This window comes from Triticum aestivum, chromosome 5A, assembly GCF_018294505.1.
Source record: "Triticum aestivum cultivar Chinese Spring chromosome 5A, IWGSC CS RefSeq v2.1, whole genome shotgun sequence".
NCBI lineage: Eukaryota > Viridiplantae > Streptophyta > Magnoliopsida > Poales > Poaceae > Triticum > Triticum aestivum.
In genome coordinates, this window is record NC_057806.1 from 16287561 (window position 1) to 16313462 (window position 25902).

The following is a 25902-nucleotide window of genomic DNA, read 5'->3' on the forward strand; positions in this document are numbered from 1 at the left end:
GATCTGCCGGTCTTTGACGTCACCATCATCCACAACTTCATTGACGAGTGGTTTGACACGCCAAACATCAGCTTTGATGATCTGCAGCTACCCATTGGCCTTAGTGTCGCCTTCCAAGGAGCCATTGCTTCAGAACTAGCCATCGCCCAACGCGTTGTTGAGCTGAAGCAGAAGATTGACTATGAAAAGGCTCAGTTCAAGAAGCATATGGCCAAGCTCAGCGTGCAAGATGTGAAGAACTTCAAGATCATGCTGCACGAGCTCAAGGAAAACTTTCTAAAAAAACGCGCCGAAGCTCAAGGTTCGCGTGAGCGCATGAAGACTCTGGCTGACAGATGTGTGCAAGCCTACAATGAGGATGAGAAGCGCAAGGCACTTGGGCGTCCTGGCATCGACCCCAAGATGGCCGTGAAGAAGAAGAAGCCTGCTACTGCTGAATCCGATGCACCAAGGCAAGAAGCAGTTCCGATTGTCTTCCCAACTAGACTGACTGGTCGAAGCCAAAGAGCCGGTCAACCGCTTCAGAGCTCAAGAAGACAAGGACTGCTGAGGCTGAAGCCAGGAAGAGGAAACACTCTGAAGCCTCTCTAACTGCCCCCTCCAAGAAGAAAAGGAAGACCAAGAAAGATCGGGCTGCTCCCACAGAGACCTTGATGGTTGAACCTATTTCTATGGTCTATCCTGAAGCTGACCGCCAACTGACTGTCCATGAGCCTGCTTCCACAGAGGCTCATGAAGCTGAAGACATTCCAGCAGCTGACCCCATCGCTGCTGAAGACATTGGTCATCATTGTTGGGGAACGTAGCAGAAATTCAAAATTTTCCTACGTAACACCAAGATCTATCTATGGAGAGACCAGCAACGAGTAGAAAGGGGAGTGCATCTACATACCCTTGTAGATCGCTAAGCGGAAGCGTTCAAGTGAACGGGGTTGATGGAGTCGTACTCGTCGTGATTCAGATCACCGATGATCCTAGTGCCGAACGGACGACACCTCCGCGTTCAACACACGTACAGCTCGACGATGTCTCCCACGCCTTGATCCAGCAAGGAGAGAGGGAGAGGTTGAGGAAGACTCCATCCAGCAGCAGCACAACGGCGTGGTGGTGATGGAGGAGCGTGGCAATCCTGCAGGGCTTCGCCAAGCACCTACGGGAGAGGAGGAGGTGTCACGGCAGGGAGGGAGGCGCCAAGGGCTCAGGTATGGATGCCCTCCCTCCCCTCCACTATATATAGGGGCAGGGGAGAGGGGGAGGCGCAGCCTTGCCCCTCCTCCAAGGAAGGGGTGCGGCTAAGAGGGGGGGAGGAGTCCATCCTCCCCAAGGCACCTCGGAGGTGCCTTCCCCCTTGAGGACTCTTCCCTCTCCAAGTTTCCTTGCGCATGGGCCTCTTGGGGCTGGTGCCCTTGGCCCATGTAGGCCAAGGCGCACCCCCTACAGCCCATGTGGCCCCCCGGGGCAGGTGGCCCCACCCGGTGGGCCCCCGGGACCCTTCCGGTGGTCCCGGTACAATACCGATGACCCCGAAACTTGTCCCGATGGCCGAAACAGGACTTCCTATATATAAATCTTTACCTCCGGACCATTCCGGAACTCCTCGTGACGTCCGGGATCTCATCCGGGACTCCGAACAACATTCGGTAACCACATACAAACTTCCTTTATAACCCTAGCGTCATCGAACCTTAAGTGTGTAGACCCTACGGGTTCGGGAGACATGTAGACATGACCGAGATGTTCTCCGGTCAATAACCAACAGCGGGATCTGGATACCCATGTTGGCTCCCACATGTTCCACGATGATCTCATCGGATGAACCACGATGTCAAGGACTCAATCAATCCCGTATACAATTCCCTTTGTCTAGCGGTATGGTACTTGCCCGAGATTCGATCGTCGGTATACCGATACCTTGTTCAATCTCGTTACCGGCAAGTCTCTTTACTCGTTCCGTAACACATCATCCCGTGATCAACCCCTTGGTCACATTGTGCACATTATGATGATGTCCTACCGAGTGGGCCCAGAGATACCTCTCCGTTTACACGGAGTGACAAAATCCCAATCTCGATTCGTGCCAACCCAACAGACACTTTCAGAGATACCCGTAGTGTACCTTTATAGCCACCCAGTTACGTTGTGACGTTTGGCACACCCAAAGCACTCCTACGGTATCCGGGAGTTGCACAATCTCATGGTCTAAGGAAATGATACTTGACATTAGAAAAGCTTTAGCATACGAACTACATGATCTTGTGCTAGGCTTAGGATTGGGTCTTGTCCATCACATCATTCTCCTAATGATGTGATCCCGTTATCAACGACATCCAATGTCCATGGTCAGGAAACCGTAACCATCTATTGATCAACGAGCTAGTCAACTAGAGGCTTACTAGGGACATGGTGTTGTCTATGTATCCACACATGTATCTGAGTTTCCTATCAATACAATTCTAGCATGGATAATAAACGATTATCATGAACAAGGAAATATAATAATAATCAATTTATTATTGCCTCTAGGGCATATTTCCAACAGTCTCCCACTTGCACTAGAGTCAATAATCTAGTTCACATCGATATGTGATTAACACTCAAGGTCACATCCCCATGTGACTAACACCCAAAGAGTTTACTAGAGTCAATAATCTAGTTCACATTTACCATGTGATTAACACTCGATGAGTTCTGGGTTTGATCATGTTATGCTTGTGAGAGAGGTTATAGTCAACGGGTCTGAACCTTTCAGATCCGTGTGTGCTTTACAAATCTCTATGTCATCTCCTAGATGCAGCTACCACGTTCTATTTGGAGCTATTCCAAATAACTGTTCTACTTGGAGCTATTCTAAATTGTTGCTCCATTATACGTATCCGGTATCTCTACTCAGAGCTATCCGGATAGGTGTTAAGCTTGCATCGACGTAACCCTTTACGACGAACTCTTTTACCACCTCCATAATTGAGAAAATTCCTTAGTCCACTAGTTACTAAGGATAACTTTGACCGCTGTCCTGTGATCCATTCTTGGATCACTCTTGTACCCCTTGACTGACTCATGGTAAAGCACACTTCAGGTGCGGTACACAGCATAGCATACTGTAGAGCCTATGTCTTAAGCATAGGGGACGACCTTCGTCCTTTCTCTCTATTCTGCCATGGTCGAGCTTTAAGTCTTAACTTCATACCTTACAACTCAGGCAAGAACTCCTTCTTTGACTGATCCATCTTGAACACCTTCAAGATCACGTCAAGGCATGTGCTCATTTGAAAGTACTATTAAGCGTTTTGATCTATCCTTATAGATCTTGATGCTCAATGTTCAAGTAGCTTAATCCAGGTTTCCATTGAAAAACACTTTCCAAATAACCCTATATGCTTTCCAGAAATTCTACGTCATTTCTGATCATTAATATGTCAACAACATATACTCATCAGAAATTCTATAGTGCTCCCACTCACTTCTTTGGAAATACAAGTTTCTCATAAACTTTGTATACACCCAAAATCTTTGATCATCATCAAAGCATACATTCCAACTCCGAGATGCTCACTCCAGTCCTCAGAAGGATTGCTGGAGCTTTGCATACTTATTAGCATATTTCAGGATAGACAAAACCTTCCGGTTGTATCACATACAACCTTTCCTCAAGAATCGTCGAGGAAACAATGTTTTGACATCCTATCTGCAAGATTTCATAAATAATGCAGTAATTGCTAATATAATTCCAACAGACTCTTAGCATCGCTACGAGTGAGAAAGTCTCATCGTAGTCAACTCCTTGAACTTGTCGAAAAACATCTTAACGACAAGTCGAGCTTTCTCAATGGTGACACTTACCATCATTGTCTGTCTTCCTTTCAAAATCCATCTGTACTAACAGCCTTACGACCATCGAGTAGTTCTGCCAAAGTCTACACTTTGTTTTCATACATGGATCCTCTCTCGGATTTTATGGCCTTCGAGCCATTTATCGGAATCCGGGCCCACCATCGCTTCTCCATAGCTCGTAGGTTCATTGTTGTCTAGCAACATGACTTCCAAGACAGGATTACTGTACCACTCTGAAGTAGTACGCATCCTTGTCATCCCTACGAGGTTTGGTAGTGACTTGATCCGAACTTTCATGATCACTATCATAAGCTTCCACTTCAATTGGTGTAGGTGCCACAGGAACAACTTCCTGTGCCCTGCTACACACTTGTTGAAGTGACGGTTCAATAACCTCATCAAGTCTCCACCATCCTCCCACTCAATTCTTCGAGAGAAACTTTCCTCGAGAAAGGACCCGATTCAAGAAACAATCCATATTGCTTTCGGATCTGAATTAGGAGGTATACCCAACTGTTTTGGGTGTCCTATGAAGATGCATTTATCCGCTTTGGGTTCGAGCTTATCACCTGAAACTTTTTCACATAAGCGTCGCAGCCCCAAACCTTTAAGAAACGACAACTTAGGTTTCTCTAAACCATAATTCATACGGTGTCATCTCAACGGAATTATGTGGTGCCCTATTTAAAGTGAATGTGGTTGTCTCTAATGCCTAACCCATGAACGATAGTGGTAATTCGATAAGAGACATCATGGTATGCACCATATCCAATAGGGTGCAACTATGATGTTCGGACACACCATCACACTATGGTGTTCCAGGCTGTATTAGTTGTGAAACAATTTCCACAATGTCTTAATTCTGTGCCAAACTCGTAATTCAGATATTCATCTCTATGATCATATCATAGACATTTTATCCTCTTGTCACGACGATCTTTCAACTTCACCTGAAATTACTTGAACCTTTCAATAATTCAGACTTGTGATTCATCAAGTAAATATACTCAACATCTACTCGAATCATCTGTGAAGTAAAAACATAACGATATCCACTACATGCCTCAGCACTCATTGGACTGCACACATCAAAATGTATTACTCCCAACAATTCGCTTTCTAGTTCCATTTTACTGAAACCGAGGCTTTCAGTCATCTTGCCCATGTGGTATGATTTGCATATCTCAAGTGATTCAAAATCAAGTGAGTCAAAACGGTCCATTTGCATGGAGTTTCTTCATGCATATACACCAATAGACATGGTTCGCATGTCTCAAACTTTTCAAAAATGAGTGAGTCCAAAGATCCATCAATATGGAGCTTCTTCATGCGTTTTATACCGATATGACTTACGTGGCAGTGCCACAAGTAGGTGGTACTATCATTACTATCTTTTGGCATGAACATGTGTATCACTACGATCGAGATTTAATAAACCATTCATTTTAGGTGTAAGACCATTGAAGGTATTATTCAAATAAACAGAGTAACCATTATTCTCCTTAAATGAATAACCGTATTGCGATAGACGTAATCCAATCATGTCTATGCTCAACGCAAACACGAAATAACAATTATTTAGGTTTAACACCAATTTCTTTGGTAGAGGGAGCGTGCGATGCTTGATCATATCAAGCTTGGAAACACTTCCAACACATATCGTCAGCTCACCTTTAGCTAGTCTCCGTTTATTCCGTAGCCTTTTGTTTCGAGTTACTAACACTTAGCAACCGAACCGGTATCTAATACCCTGGTGCTACTAGGAGTACTAGCAAAGTACACATTAACACAATGTATATCCAATATACTTCTATCGACCTTGCCAGCCTTCTCATCTACCAAGTATCTAGGGTAATCCTGCTCCAGTGGTTGTTCCCCTTATTACAGAAGCACTTAGTCTCGGGTTTGGGTTTTACCTTGGGTTTCTTCACTAGAGCAGCAGCTGATTTGCCGTTTCATGAAGTATCCCTTCTTGCCCTTGCCCTTCTTGAAACTAGTGGTTTCACCAACCATCAACAATTGATGCTCCTTCTTGATTTCTACTTTCGCGGTGTCAAACATCGCGAATACCTCAAGGATCATCATATCTATCCCTGATATGTTATAGTTCATCACGAAGCTCTAACAGCTTGGTGGCAATGACTTTGGAGAACCATCACTATCTTATCTGGAAGATCAACTCCCACTCGATTCAAATGATTGTTGTACTCAGACAATCTGAGCACAAGCTCAACAATTGAGCTTTTCTCCTTAGTTTGCAGGTTAAGAAAATCGTCGGAGGTCTTATACCTCTTGACGTGGGCACGAGCCTGAAATCCCAATTTCAGCCCTCGAAACATCTCATATGTTTCGCGATGTTTCAAAACGTCTTTGGTGCCTCAACTCTAAACCGTTTAACTGAACTATCACGTAGTTATCAAAACGTGTATGTCAGATGTTCGCAACATCCACAGACGACGTTCGAGGTTCAGCACACTGAGCGGTGCATTAAGGACATAAGCCTTCTATGAAGCAATGAGGACAATCCTCAGTTTACGGACCTAGTCCGCATAATTGCTACTATCAACTTTCAACTAATTTTTCTCTAGGAACATATCTAAACAGTAGAACTATAGCGTGAGCTACGACATAATTTGCAAAATCCTTTTGACTATGTTCAGGATAATTAAGTTCATCTTATGAACTCCCACTCAGATAGACATCCCTCTAGTCATCTAAGTGATTACATGATCCGAGTCAAACTAGGCCGTGTCCGATCATCACGTGAGACGGACTAGTCATCATCGGTGAACATCTTCATGTTGATCGTATCTTCTATACGACTCATGTTCGACCTTTCGGTCTCCGTGTTCCGAGGCCATGTCTGTACATGCTAGGCTCGTCAAGTCAACCTAAGTGTTTGCATGTGTTCCGAGGCCATGTCTGTACATGCTAGGCTCGTCAACACCCGTTGTATGTGAACGTCTGAATAAACACCCGATCATCACGTGATGTTTTGAAACAGCGAACTGTCGCAACGGTGCACAGTTAGGGGAGAACACTTCTTGAAATTGTTGTAAGGGATCATCTTATTTACTATCGTCGTTCTAAGCAAATAAGATGTATAAACATGATAAACATCACATGCAATCAAATAGTGACATGATATGGCCATCATCACTTTGCTCCTTTTGATCTCCATCTTCGGGGCTCCATGATCATCATCGTCACCGGCATGACACCATGATCTCCATCATCATGATCTCCATCATCGTGTCTTCATGAAGTTGCCTCGCCAACTATTACTTCTACTACTATGGCTAACGGTTAGCAATAAAGTAAAGTAATTACATGACGTTTAAGTTGACACGCAGGTCACAAATAAATAAAGACAACTCCTATGGCTCCTGCCGGTTGTCATACTCATCGACATGCAAGTCGTGATTCCTATTACAAGAACATGATCAATCTCATACATCACATATATCATTCATCACATCCTTTGGCCATATCACATCACATAGCATACCCTGCAAAAACAAGTTAGACGTCCTCTAATTGTTGTTTGCATGTTTTACGTGGCTGCTATGGGTTTCTAGCAAGAACGTTTCTTACCTACGCATGAACCACAACGTGATATGCCAATTGCTATTTACCCTTCATAAGGACCCTTTTCATCGAATCCGATCCGACTAAAGTGGGAGAGACAGACACCCGCCAGCCACCTTATGCAACTAGTGCATGTTTGTCGGTGGAACCGGTCTCACGTAAGCGTACGTGTAAGGTTGGTCCGGGCCGCTTCATCCCACGATGCCGCCGAATCAAGATAAGACTAGTAACGGCAAGCATATTGAACAATATCGACGCCCACAACTACTTTGTGTTCTACTCGTGCAAAGAATCTATGCAATAGACCTAGCTCATGATGCCACTGTTGGGGAACGTAGCAGAAATTCAAAATTTTCCTACGTAACACCAAGATCTATCTATGGAGAGACCAGCAACGAGTAGAAAGGGGAGTGCATCTACATACCCTTGTAGATTGCTAAGCGGAAGCGTTCAAGTGAACGGGGTTGATGGAGTCGTACTCGTCGTGATTCAGATCACCGATGATCCTAGTGCCGAACGGACGGCACCTCCGCGTTCAACACACGTACAGCTCGACGATGTCTCCCACGCCTTGATCCAGCAAGGAGAGAGGGAGAGGTTGAGGAAGACTCCATCCAGCAGCAGCACAACGGCGTGGTGGTGATGGAGGAGCGTGGCAATCCTACAGGGCTTCGCCAAGCACCTACGGGAGAGGAGGAGGTGTCACGGGAGGGAGGGAGGCGCCAAGGGCTCAGGTATGGATGCCCTCCCTCCCCTCCACTATATATAGGGGCAGGGGAGAAGGGGGAGGTGCAGCCTTGCCCCCTACTCCAAGAAAGGGGTGCGGCTAAGGAGGGGGGGAGGAGTCCATCCTCCCCAAGGCACCTCGGAGGTGCCTTCCCCCTTGAGGACTCTTCCCTCTCCAAGTTTCCTTGCGCATGGGCCTCTTGGGGCTGGTGCCCTTGGCCCATGTAGGCCAAGGCGCACCCCCTACAGCCCATGTGGCCCCCCGGGGCAGGTAGACCCACCCGGTGGGCCCCCGGGACCCTTCCGGTGGTCCCGGTACAATACCGATGACCCCGAAACTTGTCCCGATGGCCGAAACAGGACTTACTATATATAAATCTTTACCTCCGGACCATTCCGGAACTCCTCGTGACGTCCGGGATCTCATCCGGGACTCCGAACAACATTCGGTAACCACATACAAACTTCCTTTATAACCCTAGCGTCATCGAACCTTAAGTGTGTAGACCCTACGGGTTCGGGAGACATGTAGTCATGACCGAGATGTTCTCCGGTCAATAACCAACAGCGGGATCTGGATACCCATGTTGGCTCCCACATGTTCCACGATGATCTCATCGGATGAACCACGATGTCAAGGACTCAATCAATCCCGTATACAATTCCCTTTGTCTAGCGGTATGGTACTTGCCCGAGATTCGATCGTCGGTATACCGATACCTTGTTCAATCTCGTTACCGGCAAGTCTCTTTACTCGTTCCGTAACACATCATCCCGTGATCAACCCCTTGGTCACATTGTGCACATTATGATGATGTCCTACCGAGTGGGCCCAGAGATACCTCTCCGTTTACACGGAGTGACAAAATCCCAATCTCGATTCGTGCCAACCCAACAGACACTTTCAGAGATACCCGTAGTGTACCTTTATAGCCACCCAGTTACGTTGTGATGTTTGGCACACCCAAAGCACTCCTACGGTATCCGGGAGTTGCACAATCTCATGGTCTAAGGAAATGATACTTGACATTAGAAAAGCTTTAGCATATGAACTACATGATCTTGTGCTAGGCTTAGGATTGGGTCTTGTCCATCACATCATTCTCCTAATGATGTGATCCCATTATCAACGACATCCAATGTCCATGGTCAGGAAACTGTAACCATCTATTGATCAACGAGCTAGTCAACTAGAGGCTTACTAGGGACATGGTGTTGTCTATGTATCCACACATGTACCTGAGTTTCCTATCAATACAATTCTAGCATGGATAATAAACGATTATCATGAACAAGGAAATATAATAATAATCAATTTATTATTGCCTCTAGGGCATATTTCCAACAATCATGACAATGTAGAAGATGGTGCAGTCCTTCCTCAGTTTGAAAACAGCGAACTCATCAGCATTGGTCGTCCACTGACGCCAATCGCACAGGATGCTTCATGGGCAGATCGCCCACAAGAGGAAGAAGACAATGAGGCCCAGCCCACTCCAACTCCACAGGCGTCGTCTGCATTCCGCAGGCTTCGCAAAGGTCCAAGGCCTCAAGTCTCTGCTGAAGACATTCCGGTTGCATCAGCCGAAGACGATGAAGTACCCCAAGTTTCCCCGTCTCACCAAGAAGCAGTTCTCCAGGAGAACGTGCTTGTGACCGACCCTCCAGCTAGTCAAGTGGAGGAAGAAAATCGTGAGGCTGCCACCACTAAATGAAGCTAATGTGGCGCCCTCCCCACCAAAAGCATCAGAAGACAGCGAAGCCACTAATCCTGACACTTCTGTTCCTGAGTCTGCTGCCGGTCCCCAATTTGACTACCATGTTGTGCATAGGCCTCAGGTACAGAAGCCAATCCCAAGACTGCCAAGGTTCCCAGGTCCTGCATCAGCCCCTGGCTCCTACAAGTTGGACTGCTGCCATTCATAACTGACCAAGAGCATTGGAATGAAGAGCTGCTGCTCCAATTCTATGCCACACTCCACATCTGTGGGTACAACAGAGATCCGACGACTTGGGTCCTGGAGTGGATGACCGACAATGTTCATCATGAAGCCAATGCATTTGACATCATTGAGCTCACTCGCTTGCCCACTCCTAGCGATCTCTTCAAGCAAGGCTGTCAGCTGCATACTGAAGCTATTGAAAGCATCTTTCAGAGGCCTGAACCTAATATGAGTCAGATGCTCAGCATGATGAAGCCATTGCCCCAAGATGCTGCTTATCCCATAGAGTTCTTCGTTGAAGACCTTGAGTATCTTCCAAGAACCATCTATCACATCATCCGGCGGACTCTCTGGCCCATTAAAGGACACTCTCCAAATGCCAAGATCGAGGGTGCAATGAAGACTTTGATATTCTGTATCCTTCATGGCAAATGCTTCAATGCACAGGACTTCTTCATACGCCAACTTGCTGCATCAGGCTCTGATCTGTTTGGTTTGAAGTTCTATGCCCCTTGGGTAATGCGGCTGATCAAACTTCACTCTGTTGTCTCGTATCAGCCCTCAGCCCGCAACCATCGGATCTTCTTGCCTGATGTGGATACCTCTGCTGAAGCCATCTGTCCTGAGCCGGCCAAGCAACCTCTGAGTCTTCAGAATGCAGAACACCAGAGTTTCACTCAAAACGTTGAAGGTGTTGAAGCTGTCTCTCAGGTGTATCCTTTGGCTGGCACTACACATGCACCACGCCCTGCTTCCACTGAGGCCACTGACAGCACAACTGCTCCAAGACCCAAGAAGCGCTCTCGCGTTCTCAACGACTGAGAACTTCTTGTGGCTCTTCATCAAAAACAGGATAGGCATCATGACTGGCTGAAGCGTCAGATGAAAAGCCTCTTGGCGGATGTTAATCGCATTCGAAATCTTGCCACCAAGAATGCTTTTGTTGCACATGAAACCTGTCGCCGCACATGGAAAGGACTCACGATGATGTGTTCTGAAGCTGATCTTCAAGAGGATGGCTTCACAGAGCGATTCAAGTTTGACTCCACACCTCCTCGAAGGGCTGTGCTGCGAGGAACTCCATCACTTGAAGACTCTGAGTTCTCTTCCTCTGCTGCAATAGTGACTGCCAGAGTTATCGAGGATGAAGATGATGCTACATCACTGCCACCTCCTTCAGCACGCGTCAAATCTGCACCAAGCTCTTCAGCACCGCCAAACACCACCAATGACCCTGCTGCTCATGGGAACGAGTAGAAACTCTATGTCTTCAAACCTTTTTGGTCCTTACTGACAAAAGGGGGAGAAGCATATGAGGTTGATAGTCTTCAAGCGGGTCCATATGGGCGGGTGCTTTATATTTTGCTATATTTTGCTTCGTGCTTACAACTCTCGTTTTGCTACATTTGGTTCTTTGAGTTGTAACACTTAAACTCGATGGTTGTCTGCTACTTATTTGCCAACTTGTTTTGCGATGATAAATTCCGCATGTGCGACGATAAATTCCGCACTTAGATCATTCTGCAGACGTCCATTTTCCATTATGCATGACATCATCTTCATATACTTTTACATGCATAGTGGATTGTCATCATAAGTTGAAGTGGATCTCCACAAGTACAACCTGCCATGTGCATTTGCATTCCAAAAGCAAATTACTTATATGCACATCTTCAGGGGAGCCCTTGCAACTTATGAAGACAATTCCTTATCCTTTACAATTTCACAAATTATATTCCCCGTTGAAAACTTCAACTAGTTTGTCATCAATCACCAAAAAGGGGGAGATTGTAAGTGCGTCTAGTGCCACCCCTAGTTGGTTTTGGAGTATTGACGGCAAACCTAGTTGAGGGACTAATGTGTTTGTGAGAATTGCAGGATAACACAGGTAGAAGTCCCTCATTGATTCGGTTTTCCTACCAGAGATGACCCCTAAAAATGTACGAAGACGTTGAAGTCAATGGTGGTATATGAAGATATTCACATTGAAGACTATGACAAGAGAAGACACCACGTGAAGCCTATGGAAGTCGAAGACTTAGATATTTCGTAGTTCTCTTTCATTTGTGTTGAGTCATAGGAACCACCGTACTGTTAAGTGGGGTCCAAGAGAACCAGTCAGAACGACTGAAGTGATGCCTAATTAAAAACCTATGTCTTCGAGTGAAGACTATGAGAGCAAATCTTGTCCAGAGTCAGACAAGTCAGCTTTGCTTGTAGCCCAAGTAAAGTTTCCGTGTGGGTTTGAAATCTGACCGTTGGAACACGTGTCAGTTCCTTAGTAACCTAGGGTCATTTCGGACAAATCAGGTTGGGTTGCCAAGTGGCTATAAATAGCCCACCCCCTACAACCATAAACGGCTGGCTGCTCAGATTTAGTGCACGGCTTTTGTCGTTTGAGAGCAACCCACCTCGAAGCCTTTGAGAGAGAATACCTAGTGAGGATAAAGCCCTAACCACCCAGAGCCAAAGAGAATTGGGCATCACTTAAGTCTTCTTGTCTGAGTGATCTGAAGACTTATTACACTTGAGGACTGTGCATCCTCCAGCCGGTTAGGCGTCCCGTTCTGAGCATCCAAGAGACATTGTGGATTGCCGGTGAACGAAGTCTGTGAAGGTTTCGGAGTCTACCTTGAAGACTTACCAGAGTGATTGGGCGAGGTCTGTGTGACCTTAGCTCAAGGAGAATACGGTGAGGACTGGGTGTCCTGAGCTGCGTGTTCAGGACTGGGTGTCCGGGACTGTGTGTCCTAAGGTTTAAATACCTAGCCGCTCCAACCAGACGTACAGTTGTCACAGCAACTGGAACTGGTCCAACAAATCATTGTCTTCAACGAGTCACTAGTTTCATCTTCACTTCCTTTTTACTTACTGTTACTCACTGTGTACTCATTGCATGTTTGCTCTATCTTTTGTCTTCACAACGTGAATGTATGATCTGTTTGGCTTCATAATATCTTCCTACCTGATCCTCATTACACTTCAGCTGTTTGTCACTGTGCTTTCACTCTATTGAATACTTGACCATGGCTTGCCTAGTGTAATCTACCTTCCGCTGCATAGTAATAGGCATATCTCTACTGTTTGTCTTCATAACTTCCACATTTTGAAGACTTTCATAAAAAACGCCTATTCACCCCCCTCTAGTCGATATAACGCACTTTCACGCACCACCAGCAAATGCGCCATTAGTAACCCTGGTTACTAATGGCGCACCAGCAGGTGGTGCGCCATTAGTAATTTTGCAAAAAAGTAAAAAAAAATATACTAAAGGCGCATCTTCTCACAGTGCACCATTACTAGTTTAAACTAGTAATGGCGCACTGTGAGGAGATGCGCCATTAGTAGTTTTGAAAAAAAAAGAATATTTTTTTTTGCAGTAATGGCGCACTGTCTGCTTGGTGCGCCATTAGTAGTTAGAACTAGTAATGGCGCATTGTAGACCTGATGCGCCATTAGTATGTATGGAGAAATGGAAAAAAATCATACTAGTGGCGCACCCTATTTTTGGTGCGCCATTAGTGTCTTCCACACTAATGGCGCATCACAAACTGGTGCGCCATTAGTATATAGTAGTGGCGCACTACTTTCCTGGTGCGCCATTAGTATCAATCCTATCTATAGCCCTTTTCCTAGTAGTGTTAATTACAACATGAGCCAATCAATGTTTCATAACTACACATAGCATCACTACTTTCGACTCGACTCATGGGACAGGAGCGTGGATGAAGCCGCCGTCTGTCGTGATGGTCATGAAATCACGGGCGTTGTCAGCCTGCATTTGTAGCGTTCCGTCTATCTCACTGTTGGACGGTTGATATCTGAGGTAGAACTGCCCCAAGGTATGAAGGACATCTTGATGGATGATGTCGGCAAACTCCGACTGGATGTGAAAGAATTCTTGTCTGATGTCCGCGTCCTGGATTGCCGACAAGCTCGCGGCCCAATCTTTGAGATTATCTGGTAGCAGAAGGTGATGATGGTCCCTTACGATCGCCCACATGTGATGGAGGGCGTAGTAGGCATCCTTCTGACCGCTAGGCGGTTGCTTGACGCAGCAGAACGTCGTATTGTGGGCGAACACGTGCTTGCCGTACTTACGAACTACCCTAGTGAAGGTGCCTCCAGATTTGGCGTAGCCGGGGAGAACATCATCAAGAACTTTCTTGATATTTGTGTAATCTATCTTGGAGTCATGGTTCGGGTCGAAATACGTGGCCATGGAATATTTCGGGCTTAAGAGGATGAGTGTGCAATGTGTGTCACTTCACAGAATACGGAATGTTAGAAGAAAAAAAGAACGATCGAAATCTAAGAAATCATATGTTACGGGGCGGTTAAGGGACGACTTACCCGGGAAAGCAAGCCACAAGGAAGTTACCCTTATCTGGGTTTGCCAGAATGACGCCTTCGAGGTGTGAACTCGCGACTTGGCGGTCCCCAGCGCTGCTCAAGAGCTTGGCACGCATGTAGAAGGGGTCGACTATCATGATGTCTGGGGTCTTGTCTCTAATGATCCGCATCTCCATACCGCAGGACGATCGTACCCCCGATGTCGCCATCCACAAAGCCCTTGCCCTCTGGCACCTTGGCCACGGAAACCGGGTATGCCACATCATTCTCTCTGAGACGCCGCTTCTCCAAAGAAAGAACATTGTCGTGCAGACTCCGCATAGCAAAGATGTCATCAAACCGCAGGACGATCGTACCCCCGATGTCGCCATCCACAAAGCCCTTGCCCTCTGGCACCTTGGCCACGGAAACCGGGTATGCCACATCATTCTCTCTGAGACGCCGCTTCTCCAAAGAAAGAACATTGTCGTGCAGACTCCGCATAGCACCGGTTGCAGCATTGAGCATATTTGTTGGTAGCATCGCCCTACCCGCCACATGCACCCTCCTCGAGATATCCTTAGGTGAAGGTGGCCTGTCCTTAGCACGGATCGTACTCGGTGCCGGCTGGCTCGCACCGGCGCCCTTTTTAGTCTTCTTGACCTGCTGTAATGGGACCGAGTTCTGCTCACAGACCGCCTTCTTGAGCGTGTTGGGGCTGATAATATTTCGCACCTCAGCTATTTGAGGCTCGGTGAAGGCGGCAGCTGGAGGCGTCTCCTGAGAACTGAACGCCAGACGACAACTGTTGCAACTGGGTTTCTCTGCCATACCAGCTAGATCGCGGTCGTCTTGGTTGGGTTCTTGAGAAGGAGGCCCGCAGAACTCGTCACCGTACCCATGTTCGGCAAAGTACTTATCGACGTTGGTAAATGTACCATCGTCGTTGTCGTCGTCGTCCGAATCCTGTGCCATATGCATGTCCGGATCCTATGCCATAGGGATGTCCGGCATGTTTGGTAGCGTTGCGGCGTTCTTGCCATGGCTTGGCGCCGGCACGACTGGCGGTCTTGTCTGTGGGGTGGTGTCCCCCGCCCCCAAACGAATCTGGCTCTTCGGCCAAAGCAGGGGCCAGCTTACGCAGGCGCTAAGGGTCATCTCATCTTCTTCGTCGGCCCCAGCAGGTCGAATCGGAGGTAACAGCTCGTCACAGTCTGGCAGCACCCGAACCACTTCAACCCTATACACTATGGGTGGCATCGGATTACCGTGGAACACGGGGTTGCCTGGTTGAACGATTCTGCCCTTGGCGACATCGACCAACTCGCCGCCCACGAAGTGCAGGAGAGTGCAAGGAACGTCGGCGGCGCCCTGCGAACACATGTAGGGCGTCAGGGATGCCCAGTCAAAGGCAAGGAGATGAAGTCATCGGCCGAGAGGCTTAGTTACCATGATGCCGTCGAGCTCGGCTAATGTCGAGGCACCGCTAACGGCGGGCGTGCAACTGACGAAGGGGCCGCTTGCTAGCGAGGTGCCGGCCGGCGTACACCCGGGTGCATTAAGCTCCAATGCCCGTGCCGACGCCGGAGACACGAATACCGCCTCCGCCGGAGACACCAATGGCGCCGCCGGAGACACCAATGACGCCGCCTGCGCGCTGTGCGAGTTGTTGGCCGTGAAGCTGGGAACTAGGGGAGGCCCCTGTTGGCCGCCCGCAATCCACGTCATCAGCCCATGAATCAACGTAGGCACCATGGCGTTGAGCTTCATTCCCAGTTATTGTTCCACTTGCTCTTGGACAAGCTCCGAAATCCGCGCCACTTGTGCCTTGAGTGCTTCAACCTCGCGCGACTGGCTTTCCGAGCTGGTCTTTTTCTCCTTTCGCCCACGAGCGGTATAGTATGACGACCATTTTGTGGACAAGCCTTTGCCGGCCACACGACCAGCTGACTTCGGCTTACTGAGCTTATCCTTGTTTTTCATTACGTTCAACGCCCTATTCAAAGGGGTGTCATAAGGGGAGCTCTGAGATGACCCCGCGCTACTGCTTTCTTTGTCCTGCGGAAGGAACGTGAACCGTTTAGAAATATTGGGGATTAATTAGAATGCAACCATATGGAGCTAATTACGCGGGGGTGTATTCCTTAACAGAACAAGCTCAAGCTCCTTGGTCTTCGGATCCGTGGTAAGCTCCTTTGTTACCGGGTCCTCCTTGTACCGGGCCTTGAGAAAGTTCCTGGTCTGCTTGTCACTGTATTTCTCGAAGCAGGGCGGTAGGCCTTGCTCGGCACGCTCCGCGTCCTCCTTGTCCCATATAGGCTCCGCCACTCTGTAACCGCCAGGACCGAGTTGGTGGACCCCTATGTTCAACTGCCGCATTTCTTTCCCCCACTGACTTGATTCGGAGGTTGCGGGGCTCTTGCACTTGATCTTGAACTCCTTGTAGTCATCTTCGCTCATCAAAGGATATTTCGCCTTGATCTTGTCATAACTATCACCTTTATCAATCATTGCCTTCATCGTGCTTCTCCAAGTAGACAGGGTCATGCTCATCTTCGTGAGGGCGGCACTGTTCACTTTATTCTCTGAGAGGCGTGTGTTTGCAAACTCAGCGGGGAACTTGTATCGTTCGTGCAGCTTCGTGAAGAGGAGGCTGCGCAAATTCCCTCGTTCCTTATGCCTTAGGTTCTCGGTGTTGATCGAGATGGTGCTCCGGAGAATGCACCCGAGCTGAACCGAGTACCCCTTGACTGCTTGTTTGGGCGCCGTCGGATGCCCATCGGAGTTCACTTCAGTAAATTCCTCCCTGACGGTGCCGAGCACGCTCGGGCGCCGGTCCTTCCGTTGCCTCTTCGGTTGGTTGCCATCTGTGCATGCGCCGCCATCATCAGTGGTGGCATCCTCGGTGGTGCAATCAGTGTTGTCATCCCCGACTCCACTAGTGGTTGTGTAGTCAGGATCGGTGTCTTCCGCGGCATCCTCATAGCGGTGAGGTTGTTCCTCCATCTCCTGGGACAGCTCCGAGAATTGCTTGCCGCTCGAACCGCCGGCCTCATCGTTGTGGGCCATGTTTCGCTCTAAATAGGAAAAAAGTTTGGTCAAAAAATTGGTTATTGTCAAGGAACAAGATCATGGGCTCATCATTTAGGATTTGTCGACACCGAGGCATCCTAAAAGCAAAGATTTTATCATTTAGGGTTTGTCGACGCCGAGGCACCCTAAAAGCCTAAGCGTACATCATTTAGGTTCTCATCGACACCGAGGCACCCTATAGAAGCAAAGATTTTATCATTTATGGTTTGTCGACGCCGAGGCACCCTAAATGCTAAGTTAAGTTTTCATCATTTAGGGTTTATCGGTGCCGAGGCACCCTAGGTTGGGCCTAATCACTTGGCACTGATCACTTGGCTCTATTGCCACCTATGCAGCAAGAATGGCGGGGCAATTGAGCCTACTTAACTAAGTACTAAGATACCCCGGCCCATGCATTAGTCGCAAGTACCCCATATGTCCTATTTTTAGCAAAGTCATGCTAAAATTCACGGAAAATTTCAGCATGACCTTTGCTGAAAATAGGACATATGGAGTACCCGAATTTGCCGGAACGGAAGTTAATCAACATTCCGTCAAACTCAAGGGCCTCTCAGGGTACCTGCAATATCATTATCCCCGCGTAATGAAGTCACCAATGGGTCATTTCAGAAGATCACAAGTTGCATCATCACAAGTACAACATCATCTATAGCTTTATATTAACGAAGCATCAACACATATACAAAAGACCACTTATGCCAACAGTACGGTTTATATCAGATTCAGAGTTAGAAACAGGAAAAACCGGTGCTTCAAAGCCTACTGGACACAATTTACATCTATCAGTACGGGATGTCCTGACTAATTTCAAGTGTTCATAGGTGAACTTGTACCATGGATGAGCCTAGTGCTTCATTAGTCAACTGAACAGAGATAACAGGGCATAACACCATACATAAAGTGATGAGCATACATACTACTGTCCAAGCAAATTAACTGAATAGTATTGTGTCAAGTTCAGTTTGAAAATTCAGTTAATGCTTGAGTAATTTGACACCAAAAATTACTCCCAAAAATTACAATGACTGCATATTGACTGCATATATTCACTGTACAGGACTGAATCCAGTCAAGAAAACCTGTCAATTTCTGTTCACTGCATATATTCACTATACAGGCTGTCAAGTTCTATTTCAGCTCAAGTTTCATTACAACACAAACACTGTAATTCATCTGCTCACAGAAAAATTAATAATCAAAATCAAATTACAATAGGGGTCCCATGTTTGACCCCATGATACGTGCTATCCTGGGATTATTCCTCTTCTGAACAAACCATCATGCATCATTTTCTAACCAAGGCATAGCTCAGGAAAACCACTTGCTTTGACCAGAACTAGCTGATTACCCCAAATCTCATGGTAAAATTAGCAAGGCAGAGCATTTCTCTTACATGACCATAGCAAGAATGACACACTCAACTTCATTGCTTCAACCACATGGACAACAGAGCAAATGTTGGAAGTTGACAATATATATACTTTAGATTCACACATGCTCCCCTAATTATTTTGTCTGTATCTTTAGATTATCTACTTTAGGCACAATCATACACAATTCTAACTAATTCATCACTGTAGGCCAGCATGAAACACACTCCTCCAAAAAAAGCCTAAAATTCCGCTATTATTGCCTATAAAAAGGCCTAATATCCACTAGTATTGCCTCTAAAAAAGCCTTAAAAGTCCACTACTGTTGACAATCAAAATATGATCTGAACTGTAAGGAGTTAACTAAAAAATGAGTGGTTGTTGGCATGAGGGAGTAAACTGATTATTGGCACAAAAATATTGGTTCTGCAAACATGAAAACAGTCACAAAAATAATGCACTTGGTTTGTGTTGAGTTTTTGCTTTCAGGGATTGGTTTGTGTTGAGTTGTTAACCTAAAGGTTCGGCAGTTTGAATTTGTTTGAATCCATGGACTACCCTGTTAGATTGGGACTGAAGATAGGTACCTGCTTATCTTTCTATTCCGTCACCAACAGTGGCTTTTCCAAGAATAATATCCTTGCATGAACATAGGTGAGAGGTTAACTAACTGCCTCAAAGGCATAATCAATGGTTATACATGGAACAAATTGCCAACGGTCGGATGACCAACTAAATTTGCCATGGTGAATTGGTAAAATTTGCCATGATCCATGAACTAAATTTTCCATGCTTTATAAAAAGAAATTTGCCATGTGTGTTAAATAGTTTTCTAATGTATTTCCCATGTGACCATAACTGAATTTTCCATGCGACCATTAATGAATTTGCCAAGTTATGAACAAAAAGACTAGGAATATGAAAAATGTTAGAATATGACATGTGACAAAAAATAATGGAATTGCTGTGGTAGAAATGCCATGTTACGAAAGTCACCGAATTTCATAGGCCATAACATTACTCAGGTAGCTACATAAAAATTCAGAAATAAAGTGCATCATCTCGAAGAAATAATGCGATTGACACGTCAAAACTATGACAGAAATGTAAAACTTGATGGCAACTACGGCATGGCAAGAAAGAACTCCTATGTAGTGATGGCAGAACGTATGAATTTGCCGCGGCAAAATTTGGTTCTCCCTAAGAAAACAAAATGGAAAATTGTGGTGGAACGAATCTAAATTTGCCATTCACTGCATATTGGAAATTGCCCTAGAATACCCCTACCAGTTCTGAACCAGATCAAAAACTACATATCACAAAAATACCATGGTACAGAATGGTGGTGAAATTTGCCATGACATGTCTACTAGTGCACTAGGTCATGGCATGCCATCTGTACTAGTCTACTGGGTCATGGGATGCAATTTGGGGTGAGAAAACTAAACACAAAATTCGGATGTGCCTCTACTGGGTCATGGCACATCAATTTACAGATAATCAAACTAACAAAAATGAAAAAAATACGGTGGGTCGAGGGGAGGGAGGCAGGGAATGGGGAATGGTGGAGAGAGGGAGGAAGGAGGAAGGAGGAGAGGTACTTGGTGGGCACAGGGGTCGGGGTCGGGGTCGGGGTCCGAGCTCGTCCGGGTCCTCGCTTGCCGTGGTCGAAGGAGAGTAGGGGCCGGTGGTGGAGGACGGCAGGGGCAGGCGGGGTGGGTGCGTCGGGGCCACGCTCGCCGACTACTGCAGGGGCCAGAGGAGGCCCTCGCTCGTCGGAGGGAGGAGGAGAGGAGAGGAGCGGGCGGCGCACGCTCGGCCGATCCCGTTCGGGGGGCGCAGGGGCGGCGGGGGTGGAGTCCCGCGGGGGTCCGGGCGGTGGCGGCGGGGCAGCGCAAGACCACAACGGCGGCGGCGGCGCCGACGGCGTGCAGGCGCGGCGGACGGAGGGGCGTAGCAAGGGGGCGGCGGCGTACGGTTGGGGTCGAGTGGGGGATCTGGCGAGGGAGGGTGGGAGGCCATAGTGCGAGGGGAATAGGTGGAGTGGGGGAGGATTAGCAATGGCGCACCTCCCCCTAGTGCGCCATAAGTACGACGATTCTAATGGCGCACCTCCCCCTGGTACGCCATTAGAATTTTGTTTTAATTACTAGCCCGACTGGTCAGGTTATACTCCACCTAACCCTAGCTCCATCAGAACACGCCCACTGGCCCGACTGGTCAGCATGCAGCACACACACTAGGAGGTCCTAGGTTCGATTCCCAGGCTCCCCAATTTTTGTTTTTATGCATTTAAAATGTTGTTAGATATTTATTTGTGTTTAAATATGTTCAAACTTTTTTAAATCATAATAGTAATATTTTTTTATAAAAACAGTAATACTTTTTTAAAAGTATCATCAAATTTGTTATTTGAAAATATTTATGAATATGAAAAAAGTATCATCAAATTTATTATTTGAAAATATCATCAAATTTGTTATTTGAAAATATTTATGAATATGAAAAAATATCATCAAATTTATTATTTGAAAATATCATCAAATTTGTTATTTGAAAATATTTATGAATATGAAAAAATATCATCAAATTTATTATTTGAAAATATCATCAAATTTGTTATTTGAAAATATAATCAAATTTATTTTTTTTGCAATTTTAGTTGCATTCATTTGTGACGGTGGAGCAGGCCGGGGAGGGTGCGGGGGAGAGGGGTGCGGGGGATCGGCGGCGGCGGTGGAGTGGGGGAGGGTGCAGGCCGAGGGACGGCGGCGGCGGCCGGTGGAGCGAGGGAGGGTGCGGTGGGTCGTCGGTGACGGTGGAGTGGGGGAGGGTGCGGGCCGGGGGTTGGCGGCGGCGACCGGTGGAGCGGGGGAGGGTGCGGTGGGTCATCGGCGGCGGTGGAGTGGGAGAGGGTGCGGGGGGTCGGCGGCGGCGGCCGGTGGAGCGGGGGAGATGGTGCGGGGGGTGCTCGGCGGCGAGGGGGACCGGATATGGCGAGGTGGGATAGCGATCGAGATGGAGGGGGCTCGAGGTCGAGTGTCCATGAAATTTAAAAACATTCATGAGTTCAAAAAGTGCCCATGAAATACAATCGAGAAATGAAGGCTACGATTTAAATACAATCGATCTTAGCTAGCTATCTGTTCACAATCTTCTTGCCCTTCTTTTTCGCAAATGGAGTTCTTTTGTGGAACAGACGCCCTTTAGGTAGGGTGGACCTGCTTCTTCTTGTGGTGTATTCTGCTACTTCATCGTCATCGTCATGTTCGATCTTCGGGTCGCCGTACTTGTCGAAGTCTTGCTCATTGGCTACTCCATCCATTCTGATGATCTTCCTTTTGCCTCTCCTCACAACAACATGACTGAGCTTTGACGGGTCGGTAATGAAGAAGCATTGGTCCACTTTGGAAGCCAGTACCCATGGCTCATTTTTCGCGGTGACGTTTGCGCCCGCGGTCTTGGATTTGGCTTCGGGTATAACCATGGTGGTGAAATACCGGTCTTCTTTTAGGACGCTCTTGGCCCATCTGACACGGAACATCAGGACCTGCTCTCCAGCGTAGCTTAGCTCCCAGATCTCCTCGATCCTTCCGTAGTATCTGTCCTTGTCGTTACCGGTGTAGGATTCCATCGTTACCCCGGAGTTCTGATAACCATCGCTCTTCATGTCCTTGTCCTTGGTGTAGAATGTGTAGCCGTTGATATCGTACACCTCATAGGTCATCAGGTTGTGCTCGGCGCCCTGTGACAAGGCGAATATGAGTTGTTCTTCCGCGGAAGAATCCTCATGTAAAGGGTACGACAGAAGCTTCTGCTTGAACCAACGCGTGAAACATGAGTTGTGCTCTTTGATTATATCTTCGTCCGTCCTCTGTTGGCCTCGGTCATTGTACGTCTTCTCAATAAAGGTTTTGTGCTCTACCACCCAAGGATCGACCACGTCTATGTGTTGTAGCCCGAATAGGTTTGCTCTTTCAAAGTCGGCGAGTCGACCCTCGAAGTCGACATGCATTTCGCGGCGACCCTCACGGTGACCCCATCCAGCGAGCCTGCCGAGGTGCCTGTTGACGGGCAGACCAACGGGGTCCTCGATGCCTAGATAATTCGTGCAGTAGGAGATGCACTCTTCGGTCACAAAGCCCCTCGCTATGCTTCCCTATGGACGTGACATGTTGCGAACGTATCCTTTGATGACACCATTCATCCTTTCGAACGGCATCATGCTGTGAAGGAACGTCGGCCCGAGTTGGATGATATCCTCCACGATATGGACTAGCAGATGCACCATAAGGTCGAAGAATGCGGGCGGGAAGTACATCTCAAGCTCGCATAGTATCACCACGATCTCTTCCTGTAGCCTTCTGAGTTGCCTCACGCCAACCGACTTTCGAGAGATGACGTCGAAAAAGTTGCATAGGCCAAATAGTGTTTCATGGACGTGCGCGTCCATGATCACACGGATTGCAACTAGAAGAATCTGCGTCATCAGCACGTGACAGTCATGAGACTTCATCCTGCTGAACTTCTGCTTCACTGGGTCTAGGTATCTGCTTATCTTCCCCGCGTAACCGTAAGGAAGTTTTACTCCTACGAGGCAGGTGAAAAACTGCTCGATCTCCTCCTGACTTAGAGTGAAGCATGCGGGAGGATAGTCATTTCCGGTCTTCTTGGCCTTTTTGCCTTTGCGACGACTTTCCGTGTCCTGCTTCGCCTCATCATCATCATCATCATCATTAGCGTGAAGCTCCTCCCTGATGCCCATTGATTTCAAGTCTGCCCTTGCTTTCAGCCCATCTTTGGTCCTCTCTGGCATGTTGAGCAGGGTACCAAGCAGACTCTCGCACACGTTCTTCATGATATGCATGACATCAAGGCTGTGAGGCACACGGTGGATCTTCCAGTAATGCAAGTCCCAGAAAACAGACTTCGTTTTCCATACCTTCAGCAGCGGCTCTGGCGCCTTTCGCTTCTTTCCCGGCTCTGGCACCTTTTGCTTCTTTCCCGGCAGTGGGCAATCTTTCCAATTTTTCAACAGCTGGTCTATTTCCTCGCCGCTCCTCGTACGCGGGCGTCTTCGAGGTTCGGTTTCACCATCGAACAGATCCTTGCGTTTCCTCCACGGGTCATCGTCGCGAAGCCACCTTCGATGTCCCATGAACACGGTTTTCGAAGACCCGGGATCTCTAACTAGCTGGCGATACATTGTGTCATCCATGCACCTGACGCATCCAGAAAATCCGTGGACCACCTGCCCCGCGAGATATCCGTAACCGAGATAGTCGTGCACCGTCGTGAGCAGTGCGGCTCTCATAGGGAAATATTCTTTCTCTCTGGCGTCCCACGTATTGGCTGGCGTTTTCCATAGCGTGTCTAGCTCCTCTTTCAGTAGCCCCAGATGCAGATTGATGCCGTTCCCTGGTTGTTTCGGCCCTTCAATTAGCATACTCATGTGAATGTACTTCCTCTTCATGCACAACCAGGGGGGAAGGTTGTACATCCATACAAACACAGGCCAGGTGCTATGTGTGCTTCTCTGGCAGCCAAACGGATTGACTCCATCGTTGCTCACGCCTAGCACGATGTTCCTTGGATCCTTCCCAAATTCTGGGTGTTCGAAGTTCAACGCTTGCCACTGGCTCGCATCCTTTGGGTGACTCAGTATCTTGTCTTTTTTATTTATCTCTGGATCATTTGCGTCATCTTCTCGCTTCTTCTCGTCCCTATCCGCATGCAAACATAGGAGCTTTGCTACCTTAGGGTCCGCGAAATACCGCTGCAGACGAGGAGTGATCGGAAAGTACCACACCACTTTTCGAGGAGCTTTCTTCCTCCTCTTGTATCGAGTGACGCCGCACACCGGACATATGGTAGACTCCGCGTGCTCGTCCCGATAAATGATGCAATTGTTCATGCACACATGGTATTTCACATGCGGTAAATCCAGAGGACACACAATTTTCTTCGCCTCCTCGAAACTGGTCGGGCACTTGTTCCTCTTGGGAAGACGTTCGTGCCAGAATGACATGTTCTCGTCGAAGCATGCGTCGATCATTTTGTGTTTTACCTTCATCTCCAGAGCCACGAGCGTTACTTTCAGGCGGGTATCCTTAGGCCTGCATCCTTCATACAATGGAGTAACCGCGTCTATCTCCAGTTGATCCAGCTTGGCTTTCTCTCGGGCAGCAGCTCCTGCGTTATCCGTCTGCTTGAGAAGCAGCTCTTGAATATGAGGGTACTGCACCCAGCCCATCGATGGTCCATCATCGTCTGCTCCGCCGGCATCTTCATCTTAATGATCATGCCCTTCGTCTGCTCCGGCATCTTCCTCATCATCATGTCCGGCATCTTCTACATGATGACTGTGTACAGCATCACCGTCGTGATCATGTCCTGGAGATTCTTTGTCTTCTTGCCCGCCCGAGCCGCGGTGGTTGTCTTGCTGCCCTTCCTCATTTCTTGCCCGGCCCCCATGGACGACTTCATAGTCATCTTCATCACCTTGCCACTGATAGCCATCCATGAAACCACGCAAGAGCAGGTGGTCCCGCACTTGCCCGGAATCCGGGTCCGCAATAAGGCTCTTCAGCTTGCATCTTCGACACGGACATCTTATTTCCGTCTCGTTCTTTTGAAGCATCTCGGCCTTCGCGGAGCTCAAAAACCTACTCACGATGCTTTCGGTCATCGTGCGGACCATGGTCGCCTGCGGGGTAGAGAAAAACGATATTTTAGAACCAAGAAAAAATTAGGCAGACTTTCCCTAAAAATAGGACCAAAAAGAATGCATAGTGCCAAAATTCTCGCCGAAATGGAAATGAATCAACATTCCGGCAAAATATTGGCAACTATCGCATTTCAAATACCGGTACCTACAAACACAAACATATATGCAACACAACAAACATATGCAACACCACGAACATACATAGATCTAGCTAGGCCACAAAAAGTGCATGTGCACGTTGTTGGAGAGGGAGAACAACATAAAGATAGCTTCCCCCCTTACTTACCTATCA